Below are 22,638 nucleotides of genomic sequence, written 5' to 3'. Positions count from 1 at the left end.
GGCGTTACTTGGAAATTCCCTCTGCTCTTCCCCAGTAGTATATTGGACACCTTCCGACCTGAGGGGCTCATCTTCCAGCGTCATATCTTTTAGCCTCGTGATATGTTCCATGGGGGGTTTTTGGCAAGAGTACTGGAGTGGGTTAATTTCCTCATTTACTCAACCCTCCAAACTATTTATGAATTTAGGGCAACTTAAAAAGTAGCTTTAATGTTAGGTGGGAGGAGATGGGTGTTTAAGTTGTTTAAGGGGGGGCTATTGTTATATCTGAACAATAAAATATTATTCTGCTTATAAATACACTTAAAATATACATTTTAATTGTTGTTGTATTAGCATCAATAAATATAACAGTAAACTGCAATAGATGATCAGTTAAAGGCTTCAGCCTGCTACAAAGGCTATTGGGCATGGCCTGTGGTTTTTTACGTTAGTGTCACAAGCAATAGAAACGGATCCTGCTCCCTTATGGAGTAGAGCAAGCAGTAGTGCTGGTGTTTGTCCTGGTATTTTCCTGTTGCTAGGCAAAGACAGCCAACCACTGAATAAGGATTGCCAGATGGTCTGAACATTCTGATGCTACTAGTCCTAGTAACAAGCTAGTCAAAGCATTCACCACAAACACATACGGAGTCAGCCAAGCAGAGGCTCGTTAATCATACAGAAATAATTAAGTCTCACTATATGTCTAGTGCCTAGCACCAACATGTAACATAGGCAGATGTAAACAGATGCGCAAAGCATGTGTGTTTAGCAGATGAAAGAGCTATCTGTAAAAGCACTTTAGGCTGTGCTGTGTAATACTTCACAGATTAGAAAGGGCTCAAAAGAAGAAAAAAATATGTAACGATGTTGAATTAAATCATTTATAATCATAGAATAGTAGGGTTGGAAGGCACCTATAAGACCATCAAGTCCAACCCCCAATTTAAATTTCATCTACCTACCTACCTACCTACCTAATCACAGACTCTCCCTCACACAGTGTAATATAATCTAAAGCTGTTTAAAAACTTCAACATAAAACAAACAATTGTCCCAATATATAAATGCTCATTCTTTGCTTGCATCTCCTGGTCATGCTCTAGTATCAAAGATACATTGCCTTCTGCTCCCTGTGGCCCCTGATAATCATGGCTGAAGACAGATGACAGTTGAGGAGACAGGAGAAAAGACATAATGTTGATCTGGTTTGAGTACAATTATGTATCAAAAGTAGGGACAGACAAATCAGCCTATTTCCTATCTGTGTCAGTTTCACATCTGTTCAATCATAATTATTTATTTGTTATCATTTATATACCACCTTATCTGCTAAAAATCCATCAAGGCAGTGTACAACAATTCAAAACAATAAAAACCTGCAACAATAAAAACAAAAAAAAAATTTTTAAAGTAAAAACATTAAATCTATTCCATTTCCGCATCAGTCTGCAATAAAAAGCATAAAAAATTGCACTTATTTTTGTTCACAAGTTCCACTAAAACACACATTTTGGTACGTACTTTAAAACATTCACTTTTGTATGCAATTTATCTTAAGTTGTATGCATTTTTGAGCTAAGAACTCTTATCACAAAATCTGGAGAAGTGCACAGTCCAAGAGATAACTGCGTTATAATCTATGCATTTGGATATGAGGCAGCCAGGGGGCTACTTAGACAACGTCTTGTTGACGTGGACCGTCAGCAGGATTCAGGATCAATCTCCAACCCCAGCCTATATGATAGAGTGCCCTGGCCTTTTAATCTGGCAAAATACCTTGTTACGCTCTCAGTTCAAAGATATCATAGAGCCTTCATATTAGCCCAAGTTAACACACTTCCCTCAGCTGTCCTTGGAAGGCAGATATAGAAAAATTCCTTATCGTGAACCTAAGTGCCCATGCAGATCAGGGGAGATCGAAACAGTGACTCATGTTCTCCTGGTTTTTTTTTATTGGGATGCACATAAAAGTTTTATTGAACCATTTTTAGTTAAATTGCCAGGACGTCCAGACACCTTTTATGTTTATTTACTTCTTTCCGATGTAAAAGCACATATCGCTCTTAATGTTGCCAAATTCTGTGCAGAAGTGATTAAAATACGCCAGGCTTTAATTTGAGGTTTTATTATGCATAATTTGTGCTATGTGCTCTTTCTTAGTTTAATAATTATTTTTATTGGATTTTGTATAATGTTATAAATCTATTTTGCTGGTCAGTTGACCGTAATAAATTATTACTTACTTACTTCTGTACATTTCTCCTGGAAGTGCGAATTAGAACAGTTCGCTTAAAAATGTGGACTGAACAAAGGTCTTCCCCATTACCATTCTATGCTCAATGGGCTATTTAGATGTCCTCTTTTTTAAAAGAATATTGGTCAGTGTGGTATTTGAACATGCACAACACCAAAACAACGCCAGGGCATTTTACAAAACTGATTAAGCACCTTCTATAAACAAGCAGCCTATGGCAAAATGGCCATAGTATCAAATGCTGGGGCAGTTTTCTTTTCTCTGGTGTTAATATATCCCAGTCTTGTCTTGCTTGCAGCATCCTTGCTTCTCCATTCTTGGGAACAAACTACCAGCCATGTGGCATGTATCAGATTGCATCTTGGTTTTTTTGTGATATGGTCAAATACCCACCAGGGACAAGACTGAAACCATGAAATAAATACTTCGCACATGACCTAAGCTAGAATCCTGTTCTCCAGAGGCAAAGGATGAGTGAATTAACATACAGTGTCACATAGCCCTTCACTATTGATTAGTAATTATTCTTTCCAAATGAAGCAAGGACTTAGGATGTAAAGTCATCTGCAGTATATTCTGTGAAAATCCAAGACTTCAGAACGCTTGACCTTATTCAATCAGTCACTCCGATGATTGATGAAGAACTGTTAGATCTCACTGAAATGCAGTTAAAAATCTCATTTAATTCCAGCCATTCTGAACAACAAGGAGATGTGTTGGTGAACCAGGTGTAAAGCAGCAATTGTCATTACATGAAGCACAACTATAAAAATTGCATAATATTTTATAACACTCTTTATGCCAAGTTGAGTGTCCATCCAAATGGACTGATTGAAATCAATTACCAATACAGTTCGGTTTTTTAAAAAGGAAACTTTAAAAAAAAAAACTGAAATAAGTCTGGGGTAATGGAACATTTGTAGATGGAGATATTTATTTATTTATTTATTTATTTATTTATTTAAATGTATTGGAACAATACTTAGAATCCTTACTTCTTTGGTGATCAATGATCAGAAATTGGGAAGCTTTTTGAAAAGGATTTTTTTAAAAATCTTTTTCAGCCATTCATTGGGGGTGATGCAGATATAGTGAAGCTTCCCCCCCTAAAATTTCAGAGGCAGCATTGATGCTCACCTTACTAAGAGTGCAGTCCTACCAGATTGACACTCTTTAGATGAAGGTCTCCAATTTCTGGCCATACAAAGCCCTCCAGCAAGAGCCAGGCAGGGTAAGTGGAGTAACTGAGGAATTTTCACCTCATGCTTCACCTTAAAAATAATTTTCAGTTAGACAGACCTCCCAGCCGATCTAGCTGACTTACCTTGCTTGGGGATCTCTGCCCTCTCCTCTCCACCCAATATCACGGCCCCTTTCCTTCCTCCCTAAACCCTCTTCCAAGGTTGCAATAATAACCTCGGAAGAGGAGCTGCTGTGGACCTTTCCACAGTGGCTGGGAGGCCTGGGGGTGAGGGACTTGCCACTCGGGTTCCCACCACTCTCCTCCCCAGGTTATAGCTATGTCTGTGGCCTGGGGAGGGGAGGGGAATCCACACCATTCCTCCCAGGGACCATAGTATTGCTCTGTTAATCTTACAAGTTTTTATCGTTCCCTTGCTTTTTTAACTTGGAAAAAAACACTCTGCACTGCTCAGTGGCACAACTTTCTGCCCGCAACACTTCCTACGGTGCCTTGGAACCAATATCATGTTGCATCATTTCATTCCCAAAGTATTCTGGGAAGTGCAGCTGCAGAAAATGGTATGAAGCTTTCTCCACAGCTTCCTGCCACTTTCTGGAATGTCTTAGGAGTGATGAAACATCATTTCCAGCCAGCAAAAAGCTGCAGGGAGAGCGCCTCTGTGAGTGGCTCAGAATTTAAAAAAAAAGTTTGAAAAACAAGGCAAAACATGGAAAACCCTCAGTCATCATCTCATAGTGGCAACACACACATGGTGAAAATTTCAGCAAAATTTATCCCACCACCCCAAGAAATAGTAGAAAATGGGCCCATCTTCACAGGGAGGAAATATTTTCAGGAAACAGGAAGGAATTTCAGCCCAGCCTTAATACTGACACAATCTATCCCTAAATCACAGATAAATCCTGAGAGAAAATGGAATCTTCTAAATCAAAATATTAGATTCTCAACTCTTTTCTTTGGAACATTCCACATTGGATGGATGGACTGGAGGAAGGTCATTCATATCTAATATCCAGAAGAACAGGCTGTTTGTTTTTAATTGGCACTGTCATCCAATTAAAAACATCTCAGTTGATTAATGGCTTACTGATTAATTGATTAATTCATCAATTAAATATGCATACTAATGCAGCAAGAGCCTTCTTAGACAAGGAATTTCCTTTTGTGCGAAAGAGGGAGGGATATGCTCTTCTAAGATGCTATCTTCTCCTTGCAATTTTTCTAATTACTTTTATTAAAAATAATGAACAATGTTTTGACAATCCACTGCCCCATTAATCAGTGACACTTTTTAATTAATCAAAAAGTTTTAAATCATTTAATCTAACCGATTAATCAACCAAAATTTTGTACTTGTTAACATGAAAATATCAATAGCAGTGCTGTTACTGGTGTGTGTAAACAGTGTTGTTATTATTGATATTTTCATTTTTATATTTCAGCTATCCTTCTCATAGCAGAGACCCTTTCTATTTTTCCATTTCAGATAAAGAACTTTCCTTCCTCTTTTTTGACTGCTTCCTGTACTTTTGGTACAGTGCTCAAAATCAAAGAAAAAAGGAAGTGAAATGGTTTTGAGAGAAGTGGGATGCATTCAAAGTGGGAGAAAAAAGAAATGGTTTCATCCAGATTAGAGCTGAACCGAATTGACCAGGACCATTTCTCAGCCATTTCACCCACCTTTAAATCGGCTATCTTACTGAACTCAGTGGGGCTTACTTTTGGGCAGACACATAGGATTGTACTGTTAGTCTATCAAATACTTTCTGGTGCTCGCTATTCAGATCATCTTAGACCAGTCCTCTTCCATCTGCACTAGCTTCCTGTTTGTTCCTGCTTTAACATCATTTTCCCATAGCCCATCAGATTAATTCAACATAGAATCATAGAATCATAGAATAGTAGGGATGGAAGGGGCCTACAAGGCCATCGAGTCCAACCCCCTGCTCAATGCAGGAATCCAAGTCAGAGCATCCCTGACAGATGGCTGTCCAGCCCCGTCTTGAATGCCTCCAGTGTGAGAGAGCCCACCACCTCCCTAGGTAATTGGTTCCATTGTCATATTGCTCTAACCATCAGGACGTTTTTCCTGATGTTCAGCCAGAATCTGGCTTCCTGCAACTTGAGCCCATTATTCCATGTCCTGCACTCTGGGATGATCAAGAAGAGATCCTGGCCTTCTTCTCAGTGACAACCTATGCTACTGAACATGCTTAAGTGCAATGGAGCACATTCAGTATAACAAAATGAAGCCTGGTTCCCTTTTTTTCTGCCCACACTTTCATTATTCTCATTCATTCATTTATTTCATTTCTGTACTGCCCAATAGCCAAACCTCTCTGGGTTGTTCACAAAAATTACCATCAAAAATCCTTCAAAACATAACACAAAACCTTTAAAGATAAAAAAATAAAAAAATGTTTTCTATTATTCTATGGACAACATAAATATGAATTCAGTAAAAAAAGGATCCAATTCTTTTTCATGTGTTATTTAGCACCCCAATAAGTCTGAAATAAAAAAGAAATAAAGACTAGCATTGTGTTTATTAAGGGATATCTGCATGGTGTGAAAAAAACCCTGCAGGGTTGGCAAGGAAAGAGCATGCTCAGTCTCTCCTTTTATACTCAGTGCCCTTATTCTGCCATTCTGCTTTCAAAAAACGTGATCTTTATCTCAAAGCAACAGCAGGAGTTAGGCAATGTCGTGTGTGCAATTGGACTGTTATTGACCCCATGTGAGGGGAGGTGAAGGAGACTTTTTACCTCCCTATTTCAAGACTGTGCAGTTGGGAATGTACAGAAGGCTTGAATACTCTTTGTTTTGGAACTTGATATATATGCTGTTTCACAGAAAAAGACCTTGTGTGTCCTTGAATTCTTTTTTTCTGATAACACTTAACATAGAGGAAATCCTATTACACCCCATACATTAACACTGAAACAAAGGTGATTCCCCCTCTCCCCAAGGTGCTAATGGCCAGTGCACCCCTGTCCTGATGGCAGGGTTTGGATTCCAATTATGCATTGGAGAGCTTTGGAACCATCACTATTCTTTACTTAACTTATTTACTATTATTTGCCAGGGATGATGATCATATTTACAAAGGGTTCCACTAGTCTGTAAAAACTCTAGTCAGCTCCATTTAAAAAAACATTTTTTCTCTCTGTTCTCATCATAGATGTGTGGATCATAACAAATTGTGGCAAGTTCTTGGTGGCATGGGGATCTCAAGTCATCTTGTCCGCCTCCTGAGGAATCTGTATAACGACCAAGTAGCAACGGTAAGAACAGACCACGAACAACGGACTGGTTTAAGATTGGGAAAGGAGTACGGCAGGGTTGTGTACTCTCACCCTACCTATTCAACCTGTACACAGAACGCATCATGTGACATGCTAGGCTTGATGAAGCCAAGGCTGGAGTTAAAATCGCTGGAAGAAACATTAACAATCTCAGATATGCAGATGATACCACTCTGATGGCTGAAAGCAAGGAGGAGCTGAGGAACCTTATGACGAAGGTGAAAGAAGAAAGTGCAAAAGCTGGGTTGCAGTTAAACCTCAAAAAAACCAAGATTATGGCAACCAGCTTGATTGAGAACTGGCAAATAGAGGAAGAAACTGTGGAGGCAGTGACAGACTTTGTATTTGTAGGCACAAAGATTACTGCAGACGCTGACTGCAGCCAGGAAATCCAAAGACATTTACTTCTTGGGAGGAGAGCAATGACAAATCTTGATAAAATAGTTAAGAGTAGAGACATCACACTGACAACAAAGGTCCGCATAGTTAAAGCAATGGTAACGACTGAACAACAAAATATTCCCCGTAGTAATCTATGGCTGCGAGAGCTGGACCATAAGGAAGGCTGAGCGAAGGAAGATAGATGCTTTTGAACTGTGGTGCTGGAGGAAAATTCTGAGTGCGCCTTGGACTGCAAGAAGATCAAACCAGTCCATACTCCAGGAAATAAAGCCAGACTGCTCACTTGAGGGAATGATATTAAAGGCAAAACTGAAGTACTTTGGCCACATCATGAGAAGACAGGATACCCTAGAGAAGATGCTGATGCTAGGGAAAATGGAAGGCAAAGGGAAGAGGGGCCAACCAAGGGCAAGATGGATGGATGATATTCTGGAGGTGACGGACTCGACCTTGGGGGAGCTGGGGGTGGCAATGGCCGACAGGAAGCTCTGGCGTGGGCTGGTCCATGAAGTCACGAAGAGTCGGAAGCGACTGAGCAAATAAACAACAAATGGGAAAGAGGCATTTGAAGACATGTGAAATTTAGTAAGGCCTATCTAGTAAGAATGCAGGTTTAGTTTGGTTTTTTAAAGGGCTGAGATGTGCTCACAGCTTGTGTAGACTATGTGTGCCATCCCCTACCATTCTGTTTTCTATTCCATGCTAAACATGCTAGTATAACATTGTCCATATAAACCGCAGGCCATGACAATTTCAATTCCCCATCCCCAAATGTTGGGAAGAATTTCAAATACTTTTAACATTCCCCATTTCCACTCTTTGCTCAGACTATGTCAGAGAAAGCAGTGCTGCTTCGTATTTTATTTCATCTCTTGCAAGGCTCAGTAGACTTTCACTCTCCTGGTCAAATCTATGTGGTGACACCTTGGCAGTATCCATCAGCTAATCTTTTGCATTCCTTTGAGTGAACTACTACAAGTGGAGGCATATGTAAATGTTTCCTACGCCAAAACCTAACTGCGGATTTAGGGTGTCATCCTATGCATGTTTAGACACAGAAAAGGCCCACAACTCCCAGCATGCCCCAGCATTGTAGGCCTTTCCTCTGTCTAAAAATGCATAGAATTGCACCCTTAGCTGGATTTCTGAGCACAAATTTCCACCACAAATGATCAGGATTTGGGGATGGAGAGAAGGAGAGAATAAAAATATGAACTAGTCTGCTGTGATATCAGGGCAAATTGGGCTGCAGGTCTGGAACTCTATACAGCCTCAGTCACAGCCAAAAGAGCAGATATCTACTCCCTACCACAGAATGTGGTTTCTCTGAGGATGCTTGGGTAGGAAGTGGAACAACTTAGGAGCTTTCCATATGATCAACACAGACACACCACTGTTAGGGATATTGGAGAAAACCACAATGGAACCAAATCAGTTTGGATTTTCATGAACCCGACCCGTGGATTCCTCAGAAGACCAGCTTTTTCCCCTGTTGGGTGGATTCCACAGACTTGCAGACTGATTTTCTAAGTTTCCCAAATTTTGCGCAGATTTCGTCATAGAAAACTATAAAAAAACTGGCCAAAAATGCCCATTTCCCTCATAGACTAAAGCAGGAAAATGCACATTTGGGGGGAATTTGCATACTTTGCACATGCAAAATTATGCAATTGCGCATTTGCACAAATTAAGAAACAAACAAAAGATCTGATTCCACTGGTGGGTGGACGATGAAACAAAAGGTGCCTGACAATCCGTGAAACCCAGACAGAACAGATTTTACACAGTCTGTACATCCCTAATCACTGTAGCCATAACAGGATACTACCACAGATGGCTTTTCAGTGAAAATGATGCAATACTCCATGTGTGTGGAGACACCTGTAAGGTCCACATAGATCAGCCTTACCCAACCTGGTGCCCTACAAATGTGTTGGACTACATGTCCCATCATCCTTAGTCAGCATGGCCATTGGATCAACAGATATACTATTGATCCACATGTTAAGCCACTAGCTCAAGGAATACAGCAGGGGATAAGACAGGGCAGACACCTAGGAACTGGTGTGTAACTCTTCTTCACATACACCCACCCACACATTCTCTCTCGCTCTTCAGTGCCATCACTTTGTTCTGCTTATTGCTTCCAGTGTGTCTGGCTCAGTATTAAATCACACAACCAGCAATGCAAGAAGCAGCTGCCAGGAGAAGCCTTAGAGAATCCAAATTTTAAAAAATGTAAAAGCTCACCTTCTACTGTAAACATGAGTAAGCTTTTAGCCTTCATAGTAAAAGAGAAAACAGTGAAAATGGGGAAGCTGTTTCTGCCTGGAGCTCAGAAAACAAAGGGAAGTGGTTTGGGAACTCTGGTAGGAAGCAGGATTTCTACACTCTATTTTATTATTTTTCTTACCATAGTCTCATGTCCCCTTCCCTCATCACTTTTATTTCCATCAGTGTGGTATTACCCCAGGACTATTTTTTAAAAAAAAGAGGGGAGGGAATATATTTTTCAGCCCAAATCAATCATGGAAATTAAGGAAATATATACAAATTTAGTTTGTATTAAGACGTGGATCCACCCACAGCAGCAGAAAAGGAATGACACCCTTTATAGAAGTAATTAGCATTATATGTGCATTAAACCATCAGATACACACATACCCACCAAATTTAAAGTCAGGGATGCTATATTATTATTATTCATTATTACATTTTATACCGCCCGATAGCTAAAGCTCTCTGGGTAGTTTACAAAGATTAAAAACATTAAAAATACAGTATACAGGGGTTAAAAGCCAGTTACATTAAAAAAAACAGACAATATACACAAAGATAATATATATCTAAAACAACTTTAAGCAACCAACCATAAACATGAGACAAATCCAGGATCGATTAAAACTCATTATATACTGCCAAATGCCTGGGAGAAGAGAAAGGTCTTGTCCTGGTGCTGAAAAGATAACAATATTGGCGCCAAGCGGGACTCATCAGGAAGACCATTCCATAATTGGGGGGCTACCACCAATGGGGGGCCACCACTCTCCCTTGTTGCTGTCTTCTGAGCTTCCCTCGGAGTAGGCAGCTGGAGGAGGACTTTAGATGCTGAGCATGGTGTACAGGTAGGTTCGTGTTGTGAGAGGCACTCCGTCAGGTATTGTGGTCCCAAGCCATGTAAAGCTTTATAGATTAAAACCAGCACCTTGAATCAGGCTTGGAAACATACAGGCAGTCAGTGCAAGCAGATCAGAGTTGGTCTTATATGTTCGGATCTTCTGGTCCCCATTATCAATCTGTATGAGGGGACAGATTGTAGTTGGGGGTAGGGATGTTGGACAAATCCGCAACAGAACCAAATGAGTTCAGATTTTCACATAATTTTCACATAAAACACATGACACAAAGAATTTGCAAGCACCAACAACCGTGATTTAAAATAATTTTAAAAGGAGAGATAAATATCCCAGCAGCTAAAACATGGGAAAGGATAATTCTGAAATGTAGCTTTAAACGTATCATTAAAAATAAATTGAAATAAGCGGCAGTAGAAAGTGTCAAAGAGTTCAAAGGTGCTTCCACACTCAGTGTTTAGTGTGCCATTATTCACTCATAGTTTATGGAGAAGGATCCACCACTTATCCATTCACATCGCTCCCATGTTTTCCCAATGCTTCTTTCTTTTTTCTTGCCTCAAAAAGTCCTACTTTTTTGAGAAGGACGGAAGAGTTGCACAATCTCCAGAAGTGTAGATGCCCTTAGCACTACTTTTCTCAATATTTAACATGGGCAGTGATGTATCAGACAGGTGAACCTATCACAGCTCAGCACACCTTTACACTGGGAAACATTTTATCACCTCATTATTTTTAAATTTGTATTTTAATTAGCATTAAAATCCTTTTTGCACTATACTTTAAAAAAATTAAGATACTAGCAAAATATAATTTAATAGTGTTATAGTGCTAACTTGAATATATTCATTTAAAACTTTTCTGTCACGACCATTTCAGCAACATGTTTTTTTTTTAATTAAACACTTCCAGTCTACACTTTCGATCCAAAACAAGCATTAAACACTTTGAATTTTTTTTATATTTTATGGGTAGTAATCAGCAATCACATGTAACAGAATGAGTGTGTCATGCTAAGTTATGTATTTATTTATTGTGGATTTCTCAAAATGTTTGTTGTTTTTTCGAAAGACTACTCAGATGAATTGGACCATTGCCTTCCACATCCATAGCACCTATGTGATGCCAGTGGTATCCACAAAACATAGCAAAATGAACATTCTGGAACATGCAATAGCCCCGATAGTGTGGACAACTGCAATTGTCAGATGCAATTCTCCATGTCATTTACAGCAGAACAGCAATGATTATTAGTGCTGGGAAGCCACCCATCTGGAAGCAGCTCAAGTGCTCAATGGACATGTATCTACTCACCATTGACTGGAGAAGGAAAGGGCAGAGAAAGCAATAGAGTGCTTGACCAGGTCATCACGGAAGCACTATTAGAAAGCTATGCATGAACCACAGAGTGCTTCCGATCTCATTACATGACATGTGGCTGGACAGAGGCTTCAGTTTAGTAGTAGTCATCAATGCTAAAAGGATATGAAAAATAAACAATTCATTAGCTCTTTATGAAAAAAAAATTGTTAGTTTAAAAGGACTTGCAACTTTGCATACTACATTGAACATGCCAGTGGTTTCACTCAAATAAGGATTTCATATCCTCATTTCCTCTGTTCCCACTCTTAGACCCTTTCCAAATGATTTTTTCACATGCTAATTTAATTGGACAGTAATTGTTGGGAACTGAGAGTGCTTCATCAGAATAGTGCTTCTGTTTCAAGGCAACTCTATCTCCCCAGTGCTCAAACTGCAAATAATTTTAACTCATTTTCTGTCATTGGGAAAATGTGTTTTTCCCTTCATTGCCTGATATGTCACAGGGAATAATAGGCCGAACTAGACATGATCATACATTGCTTCATTGGCTAGCTGGCTGGCTTACATGCATGGCAGCTGGGAGATCAACATGCAAGTATGTAGTTTTACAGAACACACTCTACTGAATGGCATCGGCTACTACATTTGTGTGTGTGTGTGTGTGTGTGTGTGTGTGTGCGCTAATCAGTTTCAGCCAAAAGGTTACTAGTTTAGAGGTCAAAAGTTTACTTAGAATATAGAAATCAAGACATTCTGCTCAGGAACCAGGAGATTATAAAGTTCAACAGAAGGTCAGAGGGAGAGAAAGAAGTTTAAATTCAGGAAACAGGAACTTAGTTTGCAGAAACGAACAAGAAACTACCGTCCTGATTAGTTGGAGTGCGGGAGAGAAAGAGGAAAAAATAATTTTAGAAGATAAAAGCCAAAGGCAGATAGAACAGCGAGAGAACAAAAACAAGAAGAGAGAAGGAAGGAACGCCAGAGTCCTTGAGGAAAGAAAGTATCAGACATGCACGAACTGGAAAACTGAATGAGCTGGACCAATGCCAGTATGATACTGCATGGATAAATGACCTGAATAAAATAGGGACACTGTATAGTTAGGCTAGTTGGATTCATTTATCCCTGTTTGTTAACATTTTTCTTCAATAAAATCTAAACTTCATTACTTGAAACTTTGTGGTCTCTTGGGGGGGTATCCACCCCACATCTAACAGCCAACCCCCACACTACCTAAAGTAGATACCTGAGACCTAGAGAGTTTTGAGGCTGGTTTAGTGGAGGCAGCTACAGAAATAAAGATTTCCACCTGTGGTAACAGAAAAGGCCACAGGAAGGAAAAAACAAAAAAGAGTGTGAGCACACTATTTTGCCTGTTTTCCCTTCCACTCATGGAACAGGGAATTGGCAATCATTTTCCACACCCTTTCTACCTCTACAATACCAGTGCCAATACAGATCCTTGTGGGACTCCACTATTTGCATCCATTGTGAGAATTGACTATTTATTCCTACTCTCTGCTTTAACCAATTACTGATCCATAAGAGGACCTCTCCTCTTATTCCATGACCGCTAAATTTGTTCAGGAGTCTTTGGTGAGGGACTTTGTCAAAAGCCTTTTGTAAGTCCAAGTAAACAATGTCAACAATTAATTAATTAATTTCTATACCTTCCAAAAGCCAAAGGTCTCTGAGTGGTTCACAATTGCACATTGTAAAAATTACAAGACCCCTCCTGGCTAACTAGTGAACACATGAACATACTAAGCTGCCTTATACTGGATCCTATCATTTGCCTTTGTTGTCTTTGTGTATACTACCTGTTTGTGTGTTTTTTATGTTTTAAAATTTTGCATATTGTATTTTTAATATAATGAGCCATGACCATCACTTCCAATGTAGTCTTTCCTCTTGAGTATAATAATGGACTGAGTTTTAGATGCTCTGGACTAGAGAGACTACTTACACATCACCAAAAAAGGGGAAATGCATCTCCAAAAAGAGAGGACAAAAGTGGGCACATGTTTGCATAAAATTGGCATAAGCTAATGTATATGTGTGCATGCAAATTTAGAAATAGTGACTATAATTTTAATAGAATCATAGAATAGTAGGGTTGGAAGGGGCCTACAAGGCCATCGAGTCCAACCCCCTGCTCAATGCAGGAATCCAAGTCAGAGCATCCCTGACAGATGGCTGTCCAGCCTCCTCTTGAATGCCTCCAGTCAGTGTGGGAGAGCCCACCACCTCCCTAAGTAAAGGGAGAAATATAAGACATTTCACCTTAATGGGGAAGACTATGACTAGGTGACCTGTGTCCCTGCTCAGTGTGTTGCCCAGGGGCTAAATTTTGATGGGCAACTTAAGGCCCAGCTCTCCCTTCTGATGGTTCTTTACCTTTAAACTGGACTTGAACTTGGCAACCAATCAACTAGAGGGCTGTTCTCCATAAAATAGGACATGGGGCCTCATTACCCTGAAGTATAAGTCATGTCGGATTGTAGGGCCTATCAAAGATATCATATTTTTATTAGATCTAGGTACCATATAAATCATACAATCAATGTTGAATCTATTAATGAATTGTGACAAGACTTTTGGGCAGGGGGGAGAGTGTTTAAAAGAAATGACATAAAATGTTCAGAGACTGTCAAGTCTCAGATGTAACTAAAGCCTCAGATGATTATGTAAATAATTTCAGCTGGTTCTAAGTGCAAATCTCATAAAAACAGGTTGAACTGCTCCATTTCAGATCAAAACCCTCTACCTCATTCCCTGAGGCCTTTGAATATCTATTTAAGCATCCAAAGCACCATTTATTTCAGCATTATAGCTCACTCCTTCTCTAGGCCTCTGCTAGAATAAGATATTTAAGAATCACCGCCTAAATCCGGCAGTAGAAAAATTCAGGCCAAGAGGCTGAATCAGACCAGAGTAAGATTTTCATTCCATATTTATTTATTTCCTCTTCTTCGTAACAGCCAATATAATAACCCTATGCATTATGTGATAATTCTCTGTGATTTCCCCCCCTCTGCCTCCCATCACTGGCTATTTTCAGAGGGGACGGGAAACACATTGTGCAATTACCTCACATCAGGTGTTACGTTGTACTACATATTAGCAGTATGAATGGAGGAAGGGAATGTGGCCTGAGTCTCTTGTAATATTGTATCTGTCCCAGACCAGTTTTGCGCCTCACTCCCACCGCTGCCGAATTTGCCGCTGTCCCTTGTTTGCAAGCAGAATTGCACTCCATGATGATTCTGCTTGCAAATGAAGGGCACGCTGCCTGCTCCACGTTTTTCAGTGGAGGCTGGTGACTCCAATGTCAGTGGGGCTGTGAATCCGTCCTGGGTTTGTCAGAACCAGCCAGAACTCTATAGGAGCTGTCCAAGGTGCTGAAACCATTTTGGGGATAGGGTTCAGCACCTTGGATAGCTCTTTTAAAGCTCTGACTTTTTCTGACTGAAACCCAGAGCTGATTCACAGCCCCACTGACATCAAAGCTACCAGCCTCCACTGCCTTTTTTCCTTGCCAAATCAAAGAGTTTCAGCAGAGTCAGTGGCAATTTTGGCAGTGGTGGGGGTGGACTGCAGCCCTTGGTGGGTTCCAGTGGGCAATGATGCCCCCCAACCCTTGGGAGTTGCCCACCACTAATTTAGTTGCAATCTCCAGTTGTGTTCTATTTGGTCCTATGTCTGTTCTCCTTCGGTACCCTTCTGAACTCCTGAATTTTAATACCTAACCTAGTATATTTTTCTGTTTTTATCTTTGTACTTTATTTTAATTGTTTTAATTAAATTCATACACCACCCTGTGTTTTCGCAATGAAGGGTGGTATAGAGATATTTTAAATACAGAAACTCCTCGGAGGAAGCTGATGAAACATTGCAAGTTGAAAGAGGTCAGTGGCAGGAGATGGGTCCAAGAGTCCTTCTCCTTTTCATGGCTCTGTGTTCCTCACCACCAACAGGATGGAGCCGTATAGGGTCATACTCACCAGCTGGCTATGACTCCCTCTTTCTTCTAAATAGCTGAGCTTGTCCCATCATCTGCATCTTCTTGCCCATCTAATCACCACTGTTGCAAGGCTGGGAAGTTCATCAGTTCTGTGAGGCCCAGCCAACTCTGGATCTGGGCACAGGGGGGAAGGCTTTATACTTTTACTTCATGCTCCTAATCCAAATTAAAAGCCACCATAGGCACTCTTCTCAGCCTCCACCCCCAGTGTTATGAAAGGAACTTCACCGGAAATGCAGCAGGCATTCCAAACTTTTACGAGATAATAGCAGCTGCCCAATCTCCCATCTGATCACAGGCAGGCATACCGAAGTCTCCCTTCCAAGTGCTCCTGACCACTGTGACCCTCAACCAGCAATCTTGTTGTGAAAGTAATTATATAGAGTTACTTTCATTTTGACAGTTGCATGAACTTGTCCCTTTGCCAGAGGCTTCACTCACACATTTGATATAGCCGGATCTCCCAGCTGGGATCAGCTCTCAATCACCATTTCTTTTCGAACTGTGTTCTAACTCAGCCCTACATTCAAGTAGCATGCTCATTCCAATAAATTGAAGCCTTGAGTATATCTGATATTTGCCCTTAAGGGGCCTTATTTTGCTCTGTACAGACTGTGGAGGTAAATTATTTCCCAACATGGGTTTTGTGGACATGCGGGATTTTTTGTTGTTGTTTTAAAAAATACTCTGAACCAAGTCTATGCTGCTAGAGGCACTTACCCAACCCTGGTTATGTGCCTAAATATTATATACACACATAACTTGGAATATTTACAAAGTGCATATATTAGACTAGATATAAATAACAAGTGTACAGTGCTGGCATCAAGGGTGTCAGGGTTGTATCTGAGCCCATAGAGTCCCAAAGCAGCTCGGATTCTGAGGAAGAGAGGCAATTCGTGGGGGAGGAACTTTCCCAGACTTCAGAGGCACAGCTGGAGGGGGAGCCCCCCCTTCTCACATCCCTGGGAGTGACAGCAAACAAGGCGTGGAAAGGGAAGGAAAACCTGAACTTTTAGACACGAGGTGCAGACGCAGGCACAAGCGAGAGATCGCAGAGGCCGAGTTTCGGCGCTCAGCCCGATTGGCTCGACATCAACAGCTGCACCCAGAAGCATCACGGAAGAGGGGGAGATCTTCCCCTCCCACCCCTTAAGTTCAGAGAATTGCTGCCCTTTTCCCAAACGGAGATCCCTTTTCCCAAACGGAGATCAACTGACGTACTTTCCCTTTGAACCCCTAGATGGCTGTTCCTTTGTAGTTCTCTGAGTATCTAGCAATTAGCATCTGTATGCCCCATTAGGGCAAATGGAATTAAAGCCTTGGAAAGCAGCCCTTTTCTCTGAGTGTTGATTTAGTAGGCAACAGGGGAACCCTGACAAAGGGTAGGCATGGTAAAGCAAATCTTGAGGGCCCAAACTCCAGCAGGGGCCCACTGACAAGGGCCCCTGGAGTTGTTCCTCCTTTTCACCATTGACCTGGCTCATTCACCTGCCTCTCCTCTGGCCCACACAATGATGATGAGGAGGAGGAGCAGTAGATGCTGCTTGCTCCCTGGCTCTCTGTCTGTCAAGCAAGCAGGTGGTAACAATGGTGAGAAAGAAGATCATCAAGAGCAGCTAGTGCAGCTAGCAAGAGCAGCTAGTGACAATGGCACTGAAAAGGCAGGCTCGTGGAGGGAGGGGGCCCATTGAGGGTGCCTTGTGCCAGGGCCCTCAAAAACCTGGAGCCTGCACTGCATGTGTAATATTCACAGATGCTTGTAAGCAGTCTAAGTTTGTGGAATGAGGTTTGGCTTTTTCTTTTAGGGAGCAATCCTACAGCCGCTAGTCAGCAGCCAGACAGCCACAGGATACGTCTGTTTCCAGGAACCGACCTCGGAGCCCACGCTCTGAGATCGGTTCCTGGAGAACTGACTCCCACTCCCTCCTGGGCTGCCTCATAGGCAGCAGGGGTCAGCCTTGCACTCTGCACCTGTAAGAGCAGCACGGTGCAACAAAAATGGGGCATTTCTGGGGGTAGGGCGGAGAGGTCGGAAATGCTGGTACGACACATTCTATGTGTCGTCCGGCTGCCGCGTCCCACGCTCCTCACCACCCCTAGCCATGAAAGCCAGGCAAGGGGAATAAGAAGGAAATCCACTCCTCACCACCCCTCCCACCCTCCACTAGATAGGCAGGCACCCCCGGGCTCAGAGGCGACTGTCAATCTAGATAGGATTGCTCCCTCCATCATTTATGTTCTACAGGTTTCTCAAAGTTTGTCAAAGTAACCCTCCTTAAATTAATTTTTCAGAAGTGTTTGATGAGTCTCACTTAGTTCAGGAATGCCAGGGATGGAACCTAAAGCGATAGATAGATGGATGGATGGATGGATGGATGAGCACATGCTGTCCTACAGAGTAATGAGCCGTACCATTCATAAAAGTGTCCCCACAATGGTACTATATTGTTTATTCATGTGTTTCTTCTATATTCTTATGAACCATTAAAAAAAATTTTTTTTTCAAATTTAAACATTGGATGTGAAGAAAAAGAAAAACCTTTTTCTTCTTTACTGAACTAGTTCAATCAAGATAATGGCTTCTTTCCTTGGAAAACTATTGTTTCTGGACTCTGTGGAGGAAATTTATTCCTCACCTGTATACAGATATAATGCTCTATTTTTGACCTGGTTCACAGCAACCTGCGCCAATGTATCATAAAAACAGGATTATGGTTTCAAGTGAGGATTAAGCAGTAGTAGCTAAGAGAACTATTCAGTGAATGTTCTTCACTAACAGACTACCTTGCATTCAGACAGACAGACAGACAGACCTCTTCATAAAATTAACTGTAAAATATTGATATATAAGTGCTCGGCCTTCCTCTGGGATAGGGATTTGTTTTTCTCACTTAACAAAAGACAATACTAAAAGTAGATCTGCATGGACAATCTTCCATCCCCTTCAGTTGGCTTGTATTTACTTGTTGCAAATTACTATGTTTATATTTTCCTGTTCCTTCAATAGTAGGAGTGGGGAATAATTTTGGGTCAAGGGCTGCATTCCCTTGCAGGTAATCTGTCAGGGGCCGCATGTCATGGGGGGATGAAGCCAGCAGTGGGCGAGGCTGGAGCCAAAAGGGACTGGGTCACCTCTTTTCTCTTTCTCTTTCTGCCACCCGCTTTTTTTCCTCTCTCCTCCCTTTCTACCCAGCGAGCTGCCATGGGAGGGAAAGATCACCCCTGCCAGAGGTCTGTCTTGACTGCATGCAGAGGGCTTTTGAAATTAGGCCAAAGGCTGCAGGTTGCCCCAGCCCTGTTCAAGAGCCTCATGGCATCATATGCTGTATGAGGCTGTTGCTGGGATTCTTTCAAGGCTCCTCACTCCTGTGTCCTGTCAAGGGGTAGGAGATCCTTTCCCATAATCCTTTGCCTCACTTCTTCTTCTGGTCACCCTCTGGCCTCTTCAGATGACCAGGCAGGGGCCTCTGGCGATATCTGCATCCACAACTCCACAGGCTTGTAGAGGTCCTAATACCTCGAGCCAGAGGCTAATCTGGGGGAGCCTGTCTTGTTTTCCCCCCTGACTGTAAGCACCAGGGTCCACAGCCACCCTGGACTGCTGTCTGCAACACCAATGAAGGCAATGACGGTGGCATGCCAAACCCAAGCAGCACCCTACCACCACATATGATGTCATGAGGTGCTTGACTCATGAGGACCCCAGAAGGCAAGGCAAGGCAAAGGCAAAGTACTCTCTGACAGGATGCTGTGGTTCAGCACCTTGAAAGTTCTTAATGGACTGTATTTTCCCCAATGCACTGGGCAGAGTCTCTCATTTGGGCTGGAAACAAGAGAATAAAAGCAGTCGTTATTTCCTAATTATACCCTGAAAGTGATTTTTCAGAGTTAGCTCATCCAGCAAAATATTATCTATGATACGATAAAGAAAATCAAATTAGCTGTAATGTAAATATCAAATAAAATGTAAAGCCATATTACACAAGTGCTTAAATGTAACTTTGTAAAATAAGGCTAGTTCCCACCTACAAGTCAGCATCAACATTTCCACTGTTTAAACCATTTCAGGGCCAAGCTACACATTATGTTACTCACACTTTTTTTTTTTAAAAAAAAGTGTGTTTAAACTTGCCATTGTTATCTAGAAGAAGAAGAAGAAGAAGAGCAGGGCACTGATCCAGACTATGCTGCTAATCTAGATCAGGGACCCGCATCAGTTTCCTGCCCCCTAACTGGCTGCTATTTTCCCCCCAAAGGAGCTGTTTCAAGGAAACAGCACCGGGATGGCAATTCTGCAGGAAACTGGCACAGAGCCTCATCCCAATTAGGAACACATTCCGGATCAGGGTCCCATGGCTGCTTTTTCTTCAAAATAAAATTGGCCAGTTTAAGCATGTTTCAAAAGCATGCATCATGCAACATTTAGTCTGATCCTATTGCCTCTGAAATTCCCATTTCTCAGAATCTTAGTGGTGATCCATTCCTTGACATTAACTTGAAGAAGTGATGAGCAGCTGAAAAACCCAAGCCTCTGAACCCACTTCAAAAGCACTGTAAATGAATACATGATAATGAAATACATGGCAAAAGCCACCCACACTCAAAAGCCACCCACACTCAAAAGGTCAGCCAACACCTTCTTTACTTAAATTGAGCAGTAGTTACTACTGATCTTTTAAATCACCTTTTGATTTAGGGCAGCCTTCCAAACCCTGGTAGCCAGATGTGCTGGACTACAACCAAGTCATTGGGCATGCTGGCTTGGGATGATAGGGGTTGTAGTCCAACACATCTGGAGAGCACTAGGGAAGGTTGGTTTAGGGACTGAAAGAGTGCCACAGAGATAATTCTTTGCCTAGGAGTAAGCATTCTCTCCCCTGACCAACTTCTCTGAAATGGATTATTCTGAAGATAAGCACTTTCCTGGTTCTCCTTTGAATCTTCCAATGCAATACAAAATACCAAAACAATAAAAAAGAAATAAATTAATAAAACCACTAAAAACAAGTTAAAACCATTTCAGAAAACTTATAATGGCTTAATATAGTTAATCCTATATTAAGGCTTACCTATAGCCCCATCAGCATTGAGGACAAAGGCCTGTTTGAATAAAGACATATTTGCCTGCTGGCAGAAGGTCATCAGAAATGCTACTGATCTAGCCTCCCTTGGCAAGGAGTTCCAGAGCTTAGGAGCAGCCACCAAAAAAGCCCTCTCTCAAGTTCCCACCAAATGCACTTCAGATGTTGGCAAGACGAAAAGATCTCCAAACGTCTTAAAGATTTCCAAAGATCTTTAGATCTCCTAAGATCTTAAAGCCTGGGCAGGCTCCTACAAGATAACAGAGTCTTGCAGAGAAGCTGGTACCAAATCACATGGGCTTTGTAGGTCAGCAGTTTGGATTGTGCCCAAGCATCAATTAGAATAGCCAGTGTAAAATGTGTATAATATTCATGAAAAATATTTCTGCTTTTCAGACGTTGTTTCTTTTAAAAATTGTCTGTGGGGTCCACAGTTTGGGCCATCTGCTGCATTCCATACACCAATAGTTTTCCCCTTTAGTTAGCTATCACGCATAGTGCAATAATCTCTATTGAGATAATACATCACCCACATCCTTGCATTTCTGTACTAATACTCACAGTTGTTTACAAGAGATATGTGTAGAGGAGCACACATTTATACATATACAGTCAGTTAAAAAAAAAGATGCTTGCATGTCTTTTCATGGGAAAATAGTGTTATTTGGCTTATGGCAACTGCACAGAGAAACAGCATACACAAAGCTAGTACTTACAAAAATAGCATAACACAACAGGCCTATGGGTCATCTTTTAATGTCTCAAGGGAAGTTTATTTTAATTTGCAATAAAACAGAAACAGGCAGAAACATGAAAAAGCTAATTATCCAAGGCAATCAGCACAGCATCCATCAATGTTGGTTAGTGATTAGTATGTGTGTCTCTGTGTGTGTGTATATATGTGTGCGCGCACGTGTACACGTGCGCGCGTGCGTGTCTTAAAGTCGGGGTGTGGACTCTTACTTGGAGCTACCAGTAGTCTTCCATCTAAGAGACTGGAAAAGTACACAGCTGGTTATTCTTGACAATGCTATATTATTGCAGTCGCTGGGCTGAAACTGAGAGTACCTTACAACAACCCTGCAGTACTTTACAGCAATCCATTGCTTTTATTCCCATTGTGCAGGTTGGCCTGAGACAATAGTATACAATCACCCTGTGGTGTAGTTCACTGTTATATCTCTTATTGCAGGTTGCCTGTGCTCAGAAAGAGTAGCCTACAGCAGCCCTGTGCCCACTGTTAATATTGCAGGTCAGAGGTGGGACAGAGTCTGGTTGGCATCCCCCCCCCCCCCCCGCAAAAAAAAACCCTTCTATATGTTTGATGCTGAAGCAAATGTCAGTCTATTTAAATTATCCCCTCAGACTTCCTCCCAGGCCAAATGCAGCACTTAAGTGCATGAAGAAACCTCATACTCCATTGACCTGTATGCAAACTACTTGCATTTTAAATGTTCAATAACTAGTGCAGGGCAGAAGGGGATTATACATGAAGTAAGACCCATGTTAGAGCAAGGAATCCCATCTTTGATGCTAACTTTTGTTTTTTCAGCCACAGGCTTCAATAACACACACACTAGGAATATACTGCAAAGCTTCGTTGGAGGGTCCAAGTTGTATTAACTAAAGTTATCATAGTGTATGGACATTCATTTTCTTGTTCATTTATCTACTAATTATTATTCTGTTAGAAATTAAAAGAAACTTACATTGATACATTAAAAGATGACCTGTAAATCTGTTGTGTTGTGCTATTTTTGCACATACTAATTTTGTGTATGCTCTGTACAGTTGCTACCAGGCTAGATAACACTATTTTCCTGTGAAAACACATGCAGTCATCATTATTTTAGAATCAAGTATTTCAAATACTCATCTGTTTGTTCCCTATCTACTTTGCACAGAATTAAAATGGGGTATGCA

The 22,638-nt window shown here is 41.3% G+C and overlaps 1 long non-coding RNA gene across 2 annotated transcripts in view; it reads right to left on the bottom strand.

Annotated features, from left to right (window-relative positions):
* Positions 1–22,638, bottom strand: part of LOC146359597 (uncharacterized) — a 78,899-nt gene that overhangs the window by 20,030 nt on the left and 36,231 nt on the right. Inside the window, exons 2-5 of one of the 2 annotated variants that reach the window (XR_014786716.1) lie at positions 15,612–15,739; positions 14,005–14,114; positions 11,599–11,759; positions 9,826–10,446 (exon numbers count right to left, since the gene is read on the bottom strand). This is a non-coding gene — a long non-coding RNA (uncharacterized LOC146359597). Of the gene's footprint in view, positions 1–9,825; positions 10,447–11,598; positions 11,760–14,004; positions 14,115–15,611; positions 15,740–22,638 lie in introns of those variants that run through there. The other variant, XR_014786715.1, reaches the window with a different exon arrangement.

This window comes from Heloderma suspectum, chromosome 1, assembly GCF_057233095.1.
Source record: "Heloderma suspectum isolate Gila_16-S chromosome 1, 16-S_ref, whole genome shotgun sequence".
Taxonomy (NCBI): Eukaryota; Metazoa; Chordata; class Lepidosauria; order Squamata; family Helodermatidae; genus Heloderma; species Heloderma suspectum.
Note: the sequence above shows the minus strand (reverse complement) of the source record. Positions and strands in the feature narration are given on the sequence as shown.